This window comes from Lolium rigidum, chromosome 7 (genome assembly GCF_022539505.1).
Source record: "Lolium rigidum isolate FL_2022 chromosome 7, APGP_CSIRO_Lrig_0.1, whole genome shotgun sequence".
NCBI classification, from domain to species: domain Eukaryota; kingdom Viridiplantae; phylum Streptophyta; class Magnoliopsida; order Poales; family Poaceae; genus Lolium; species Lolium rigidum.
Window position 1 is genome coordinate 147,086,577 of NC_061514.1, and position 9,813 is coordinate 147,096,389.

Consider the following 9,813-nt stretch of genomic DNA (forward strand, 5'->3'; position numbering starts at 1 on the left):
TATAAAATAGTGATGCAAATTGGACGTATCAATATTTTCTTATCATCAATATGAGCATACTTAAGATTATCAGGCAACGGTTTTAAATCAAAAACAGGATCTTCCTTTGGTGGTGGTGTTGTACCTAAATCTTCAACCGGCAAGTCATGTTTAAGAATAGGTGGACGAAGGAAAATTTCATCAAGCTCATTCCTTTCTTCCCTAAAGACTTCACTCTCACTATCCTCCAAATGTTGCTGCAAAGGATTATTAGGAGCAAGAGCAATAGACGCACACTCGTTCAACTCTAAAATCATTATTAGGCAAATCAGCTTTATAAGGAGTTTTGGCAAATTTAGAGAAATTAAACTCATAAGATTCACCAGCAAATTTAGTCACAATTTTTTCCTTCTTGCAATCTATAACGGCTCCACAAGTATTTAGCAAAGGTCTACCAAAAATAATAGGACAAGACTTACTAGCAGCAGAACCAAGTACCAAAAAGTCAGCAAGATATTTAATCTTACCACATAGAACTTCCACATCTCGAACAATACCAATAGGAGAGATAGTTTCTCTATTAGCTAGCCGAATAACCACATCAATATCTTCAAGTTCACAAGAACCAATTTCATGCATGATCTCCGTATAAAGCTCATAAGGAATGGCACTAATACTTGCACCAATGTCGCATAAACCATAATAACAATGATCACCAATTATAACGAAGAGCATAGGAACACCGGCTTTCCTAGACTTATTAGGATGCGAAACAATATTAGAAGCATCTTCACGAAAAATAATATGACCATCTTCTACATTTTCGGTCACAAGATCCTTAACTATTGCAATAGCAGAGTTCAACCTTTATTTGTTCTTCGAGTTCTATAGGTTTCTTTGCACTTTTATTAACCGCACTAGTTATAACAGAATACTCCTTCATTTTAGCAGGGAAAGGAGTTTTTTCAATATAAGCTTCAGGAAGAATATGATCAACAGGTTCAATTATAGCACATTTATTTATAGATGGATCAGTTTTATCTTTGTATGGTTCATGATACTTATCAAAATTCTTCCTAGGCAATTCAAAGTGAGAGGCAAAAGCTTTATAAAAATTTGCAACGACTTGAGAATCAAGACCATAAGTAGCACTCATATTACGAAATTTATCAGTCTCCATAAAAACTTCAATGCATTTATAATCATAGTTTATACCCGACTCTCTATCTTTGTCGTTCTCCCATCCTTCAGTATTCTCCTCGGATCCGATCAAGAAGGTCCCTTTTAAACTCTTCTTTGTTGCGTGTAAATGATCCAGAACAAGAAGTATCCAGCAAGGTCTTATCTTGAAAAGACAGTCTTGCATAGAAATTATCAATAATAATATCACCAGGAAGCTCATGAATGGGGCATTTGAGCATTAAAGACTTCAATCTCCCCCATGCTTGGGCAATACTCTCTCCATCATGAGGCCAAAAATTATATATGCGGTTTCGATCTTTGTGAATTTCACTTGGAGGATAGAACTTAGAATAAAATAAAGGCACAATGTCCTCCCAATCAAGAGAATCCCTATTCTTGAGCAATTTATACCAATGCGCTTCTTTACCAGACAACGATGTAGAGAATAGTTTCTTCCTAACTTCATCCATAGCAATACCTGCACATTTAAATAACCCGCATAATTCATGTAAAAACAGTAAATGATCTCCAGGATGGACAGTTCCATCCCCTTCATAGCGGTTATCCACAACACGTTCAATAATTTTTATAGGTATTTTGTATGGAACCTCTTTCTCACCTGGCGCCTCATCCACTACCTTTGCAGTAGTAGTAGATTTTCCAAAGAGGAATTCAAGAGAAGACCTCTCCATAATGAATTATAGCAACAGCGAGAAATAAAAACAACACGTACAGTAAAGTTTTCCCTTACAATTCCACTTACCAATAGCGCTTCACTCCCCGGCAACGGCGCCAGAAAATAGTCTTGATGACCCACAAGTATAGGGGGTGTATCGTAGTACTTTCGATAAATAAGAGTGTCGAACCCAACGAGGAGCAGAAGGTGTTGACAAGCAGTTTCGATGAAGGATTCACCGTAAATGCTCACGGACAAGTATTCGGGGGTTTTGATATAGCGAGATGAATAAAGTACAAGTAAGTAAAATGCGAGAGTAATAATTGCAGCGAGTGGCCCAATCCTTTTTAGCACAAAGGACAAGCCGGTTTGTTTACTTATAATGACCAAACGTTCTTGAGGACACACGAGAATTTAGTCTAGTGCTTTCGCTTCATATAGCCGATTAATCTTCATTGTTTTGATAAGTGTTGTGTGGGTGAACCTATGCTAATGCACCGCCCTTCCTAGGACTAATACATACTTGTGATTATACCCCTTGCAAGCATCCGCAAATACAAGAAAGTAATTAAGATAAATCTAACCACAACCTTAAACTCGAGATCCTGCTATCCCTCCTGCATCGATATACCAACGGAGGTTCAGGTTTCTGTCACTCCGACAACCCCACAATTAGCAAACGAATACAAGATGTATTCCCCTAGGCCCATAAAGGTGAAGTATCATGTAGTCGACGTTCACATGATACCACTAGAAGAATAACACCACAACTTAAATATCATAACATTGAATATTACCCAACATAATTCACTACTAACATTTAGACTTCACCCATGTCCTCAAGAACTAAGCGAACTACTCACGAGACATCATATGGAACATGATCAGAGGTGATATGATGATGAATAACAATCTGAACATAAACTTTGGTTCAATGGTTTCACTCAATAGCATCAATAACAAGGAGTAATCAATACCGGGAGAGTTTCCCCTACCAAACAATCAAGACTCAACCCTAGATGTTACAGCGGTGACGAGGTGCAGCGGTGGAGATGGCAGTGATGATGATGGAGATGATGGTGATGATGATCCCAATGATGTCCAGCTCGATGACGGTGACGATGGCGTCGATTTCCCTCTACGGGAGGGAATTTCCCCGGCAGATTTCAGCCTGCCGGAGAGCTATTTCTCTCTGGTGTTTTCCGCCCCGCAGAGGCGGCTGTGACTCTTCGCGACTATCCTCTGGAGCTTAGGTTTTCGGGACGAAGAAGTACGCGAAGGAGAGGAGGCCAGAGGGGGCTGTGGGCTGATGCGTGTAATTGACACGTCCGTTGGGAACCCCAAGAGGAAGGTGTGATGCGCACAGCGGCAAGTTTCCCTCAGTTAGAAACCAAGGTTTAATCAAACCAGTAGGAGTCAAGAAGCACGTTGAAGGTTGATGGCGGCGGGATGTAGTGCGGCGCAACACCGGAGATTCCGGCGCCAACGTGGAACCCGCACAACACAACCAAAGTACTTTGCCCCAACGAAACAGATGGAGGTTGTCAATCTCACCGGCTTGCTGTAACAAAGGGTTAACCGTATTGTGTGGAAGATGATTGTTTGCAAGAAAACAGTAAAGAACAAGTATTGCAAGCAGATTTGTATTTCGAGTATAAAAGAATGGACCGGGGTCCACAGCTCACTAGAGGTGTCTCGTCCCATAAGATAAAAGCATGTTGGGTGAACAAATTACGGTCGGGCAATTGACAAATAGAGAGAGCATAACAATGCGCATACATGTCATGATAAGTACGAGTGAGATTTAATTGGGCATTACGACAAAGTACATAGACCGCCATCCAACCGCATCTATGCCTAAAAAGTCCACCTTCGAGTTATCATCCGAACCCCTTCCAGTATTAAGTTGCAAAGCAACGAGACAATTGCATTAAGTATGGTGCGTAATGTAATCAACAACTACATCCTTAGACATAGCATCAATGTTTTATCCCTAGTGGCAACGAGCACAACACAACCTTAGAACTTTCCGTCACCGTCCTGGTATCAATGGAGGCATGAACCCACTATCGAGCATAAATACTCCCTCTTGGAGTTAAGAGTAAAAACTTGGCCAGAGCCTATACTAATAACGGAGAGCATGCAAGATCATAAACAACACATAGGTAATAACTTGATAATTAACATAACATGGTATTCTCTATCCATCGGATCCCAACAAACACAACATATAGTATTACAGATAGATGATCTTGATCATGTTAGGCAGCTCACAAGATCCAACAATGAAGCACAATGAGGAGAAGACAACCATCTAGCTACCGCTATGGACCCATAGTCCAGGGGTGAACTACTCACTCATCACTCCGGAGGCGACCATGGCGGTGAAGAGTCCTCCGGGAGATGAATCCCCTCTCCGGCGGTGGTGCCGGAGGAGATCTCCGAATCCCCCGAGATGGGATTGGCGGCGGCGGCGTCTCTGGAAGGTTTTCCGTATCGTGGTTCTTCGTTTTGGGGTTTTCGCGGCGGAGGCTTTAAGTAGGCGGAAGGGCAACGTGGGGGCCACACGAGGGCCCCACACCATAGGTCGGCGCGGCCGGGGCACTGGGCCGCGCCGCCCTATGGTGGCGGCGCCTCGTGGCCCCACTTCGACTCCTCTTCGGTCTTCCCGAAGCTTCGTGGCAAAATAGGACCCTGGGCGTTGATTTCGTCCAATTCCGAGAATATTTCGTTACTAGGATTTCTGAAACCAAAAAACAGCAGAAAACAACAACTGGCTCTTCGGCATCTTGTTAATAGGTTAGTTCCAGAAAATGCACGAATATGACATAAAGTGTGCATAAAACTGTTATCACCAGAATTTGACCGAGTCAGAGGTGGGCCGTGATCAAGATGGGCTTAAAGATTATACATGGAAGAAATGCGTGAATCGGCCTTTTATACCAAGTTGGGCTTAATTGCCCGTGTATCTGTAACATATTAGATCGCATCTTAGTCTAGAAGTTAGAATCTTACCCGTGCACGGTTTAGTGCACGCCCACCTTAGAAAGTCCCCTGGACTATAAATATGTATCTAGGGTTTATGGAATAAACAACAACCAACGTTCAACACAAACAAATCTCGGCGCATCGCCAACTCCTTCGTCTCGAGGGTTTCTACCGGTAAGCACCATGCTGCCTAGATCGCATCTTACGATCTAGGCAGCGTAATGCCTATCCCCGTTGTTCATGCGTTGCTCGTGCTGAAGCCTTTTTGATGGCGAGCAACGTAGTTATCTTAGATATGTTAGGGTTAGCATTGTTCTTCGTATAATATGCTATCGTAGTGCGACCCTTGCATGTCTTGCCGCCCTTACACCTATCTTAGGTGTAGGGGCGGCTCCCCGCTTGATCATGGTTTAGTAGATTCGATCCGTTACGGTTGCTCCTTGATTCTTCAAGGATTAGTTTAATATCTGCAATAGTTAGGCCCTACAAAGGGTTGGAGGATCCAGCGGCGTGTAGGGTGAAGTTTGCTAGCCCTAGAAAGGATGTTCCGAGGATCAACCTCGTGTTGGTTTTTAGGCCCTGTCTAGGATCGGCTTATGATCACCGTACGCGAGCGCGAGGCCCAATCGTGAGTAGGATGATCCGATTATGCGGTGAAAACCCTAAATCGTCGTAGATCTCATCAGCTTTATCTTGATCAAGCAGGACCACCATATATTCGGACACCTTGTCCGAATCATGGGTGGATCGGCTCTTTGAGCCGATTCACGAGATAACCCGAGAGCCGATCGAGGCTCGTATTTAATGTTTACGTGTGTGCCCTCGCAGGAAACTAAGCGAGGCATCATCCAACACCTTCCCGACCAGGTATAGGTCAGGTGGCACGCCCTTTCGATAGCATCGGACGTGTGACCAGGAGGCTTTGCGGGCCGTCGCTCCGAGGGACCGGGGCCAGCCGCAGCCCTAGTTGTTCCCGGCTCTCTCGTGTTGCCCGTCGCTGCCCGCCGGTGGGTTTCTGACGTCAACACATTCTGGCACGCCCGGTGGGACCATCTTCGACATCCACCGCATCGCCATCTACATCCGAGATGGCGGAAAGCACTCCGGTCAAGTACGAGGATCTGACTGACGAGATCAAGACAGTCCTCAAAGCCGAACTCATCGGCTCCTTTGAAAAGACCCGTTCACACGATGTCAAGCTCCATTGGAACACACGTCCGTGGCTTGGCGTCAACATGGTGGATCTCAGCCACTCCATAAAGGAGCCAGAGTTCTCCTTTGGTATCAACATGGCGGGGCTTGCAAGCCGCCATGGCAAAGATGAAACGGAAAACAGCCACTCCCGTGGCAAAGATAAAGAGGAGGCCGATCCACGCGACCGGCCCCAAGATGATGACACACGGTACCTGACAGAGGAGGAAGTGAGAAGCGTGCGCTATCAACATCCACTCTCCGTGCATCTCCTCAACAAATATGAGCAGCAGTACGACCGACGTCGGCGCTACGACGTAGATGGTGAGAGGGATTGTCGGTCTAATGCAGAGGACAGAAGGTACCGTCGGCATGATGGAATCCACGACGGGTACGAGCGTCACGCTAGAGGGAAGTCAGGGGGGCAGGATGACATGGATAGGCACTGGGACTGTCCGTTCTTCAAACATTGCTGGGACTCAGGAATGAGCCGATTGCCAACAATCGGCAATCGCCTGCAATGCAAACGAAGAATAAGGATGCATCTAACGTGTCCGTGTTCAAGCGCCTAGGGCCTCTCCCGCCTCGGTACAAGCATGCCGAGTCCGTTCGGGTGGAAGATCTAGAGGAACTAGAGGACGATGATCAAGGAGATAAGTATCATCGGCCAAGGTGGTGCCCCGATGGGCTCGGCCGCTCCCGTAAGCGAAGGGTTCGAGCGTCCGCGTGGGTTGGAGGAAGCCGAAAGATTGTACCCGCACACGTTGAGGAAGGCACGGCCCGATCCGGCCGCCAAAATTCAGCGAACCCTGGACGAAGAAGGTCGGCCACAAAGAAAAGAGTGGCGCCCCAAGCAAAGGAAAGCCGATGATGATACATCGGCTGGCACAAACATGGTCTTCATTCTTCCAACGGAGTTTAGCGCTCCAAGATTATATGAAGCACCTGTGGCGCAATTGGACTGCGGCCCACGGCCGGTCATCTTTGAGAAGCCACGAGAAAGAAGTTACAGGCATCTGAAGGCCTTGTACTTGCGAGGCTACATCAATGGGCAGCCTGTCAACAAGATGTTGGTAGACACCGCAGCGGCAGTTAACATTATGCCATACTCCATGCTACGTCGGTTGGGACGCTCCAGCTCGGATCTGATCAAGACCAATGTAACACTGAGCGATTTCAACGGCCAAGCATCCGACGCACAAGGTGTTCCGAATGTGGATCCGACCGTAGGAAGGAAAACTGTCCCTACGACGTTCTTATTGTCGACGACAAGAGTACCTATGTTGTCCTACTAGGGAGAGATTGGATCCACGCCAATCGTTGCATTCCATCCACGATGCACCAATGCCTAATACAGTAGGATGGGGATGAAGTAGAAGTCGTCCACGCAGATGATTCGATCGAGATTTCAACAGCTGGCATGGACGTTTGGGAGACATCAGGCCAAGAGCCACTCTCAGGCATCAATTTGGACGACTACGAGCGCATCGACGTGACAAAAAACGGAGTTAGGCTGGTTTTATCCACTGGCCTGACCGTGTAACAAAGCAAACGTCGATGGACGAACGTGGCGAGGCTGATCCTTGTGATCGGCCCCAAAAAAATTATGGAGGAACATTACAAAACCTTCATCGAGCAAGCAACGTGGAGGCCGGTTCCAGCAATCGGCCAAAATTATCCTCACCATCCGTCCTGCCTTGGTTCAACGCCAAACTAATAGGCGATGGATTTACGTCGGCTGATGAGCTGGAGGAAGCGCACAATGGTCCTAACAGAGCCGACGTTCACATAGAGTGCCTTGGCTAATCATAGAGCCGATTTCAGCAGTTACCTGGCAGAATCGGCTCGGGGGGCACCTACATGGACAAAACACGAGGATATGCAGTAGAAGTGTCTTCCTGATACCCAGCAGTTCAAGATATCCTCCGATGATGGGTATCGAAGTATGGGGGCCGACACATAAATCGGCCGTAAAATTCAAATTTTTTTAAGCACAGCCGATGCAGCAGACATCGACTTAAGGATAGAAAGCCGATACATGGCCATCGACTCAAGAGGTGGCCCGATGGAGCAGGAAGTGGGCCACGAAGAGAGACTCTAGTGGAAGAGCTCCTCAATGGAGTGGTTTAAGGGCCCAGATCCTCTCTTCAAGAGCAATGCCAAGAGCGGTATGGATGTGCAGATCAGGCTAAGGGTGGGTTGCCTCAGATCCACCAAAGGAAAGGAGCCGATCTGACCTGCAAAGACAGAGAAGTGGACTGAAGAAGCTCGGGGGGCAGCTCACCCTGAGGGTTCTCTGCTCTGGAGAGCCGATTTTGTTGGGAATCGGTTGGCTCTGCAGGATAGTTCTCTCAGGCATGATCTAGCCCAGGTCCATTTGTCTGAAGGGCATGCCCTCGTCTCTGTTTTTCCTTGACTGAGACTCGGGGGGCAGCTGGTCTGATGGATGCTCTGTTTTTGAAAGTCGATGGGGTGGTCATCGGCTAGTCCTGCGCCGCGGTTTTCGTCAAGGGTGGTGATCCGATGGCACTCGAATTCATTGTTCGAAAGGACAAAGGATAGTTCATGAAGGATTGCAGTCACCCCGTGGTCGAAGAAAGGAAGGGCGGATTATGAGAGACCGATGCGTTGCCATCGGTTCATTGGGGATCGGTTTAAAAAGAAATCGGCAAAGTCAAATTGGAGAAACTTCTTCATTCATAAACAAGATTTCTTACAGAGGAAGAGCCGATCGCTCAAAGAAGGAAGAACAAAAGAAGGGTCTATTGACCAATCTACTACTGATAGGCCTACACTAGTAGATCCTAATCTACGGGCCATCGCTGCCCTCGTCGTCATCCGCGGAACTCTCATCGGCACTGCTGCCGATGGGCTCCTCGTCGCTACTCCCGTAGCCCTCTACGGGAGCTTCATCCCCGTCTTCATCATCGCTGCTGTCGTCGTCCCACCACATGCAGAGGCGTTTCGCCGGCGGGTAGCCCTCGAGGGAGTCGTCGTCTTCATCGTCATCTTCCTCTTCCTCTTCTTCAGAGGTTGGGCAGCCGTCCCAGGGGAACTGGTCGTCTTCGCTTTCCGACTCCAGTTCCCCGTCGGCGAGGAACTGAAGATCTTCATCCCCGCTGGTCAAGGACTTGTCGTCCTCGGACCAGATGGAGGAGGCGTGGCTTTCCTCGTCCCATTCTTCCGGGGCGCGGATGTCCGGCGGCGTCTCGCGGGAGGAGGAGGACCCGTAGGAAAGCTCGGAGGAGGGGAGGAGGAAGAAGACATGGTGGCACAGGAGGGTTTTTGGGTGCTAATGCGAGAAGGATGAAAGAGGAGCGAGCTGTTTAGAACGGTTAAATAAAAGGGATATGAGGGAGATTCAATGCCACAGCAGTTTCCGAGGAGATGATGCCCAACAGGAAAATTTTGCGGCCACGTGGAGAAGTGGAAGGGGCAAAGCATCATGATGAGGATTCTGCGGCGGTTTCTGCCCTGTCACGACATGACCCGACGAAGAAAGCATAATGATTTTGGAAATGTCATTTCCAAAACCAGGGGGGCATGTGTTATCACCAGAATTTGACCGAGTCAGAGGTGGGCCGTGATCAAGATGGGCTTAAAGATTATACATGGAAGAAATGCGTGAATCGGCCTTTTATACCAAGTTGGGCTTAATTGCCCGTGTATCCGTAACATATTAGATCGCATCTTAGTCTAGAAGTTAGAATCTTACCCAGTGCACGGTTTAGTGCACGCCCACCTTAGAAAGTCCCCTGGACTATAAATATGTATCTAGGGTTTATGGAATAAACAAC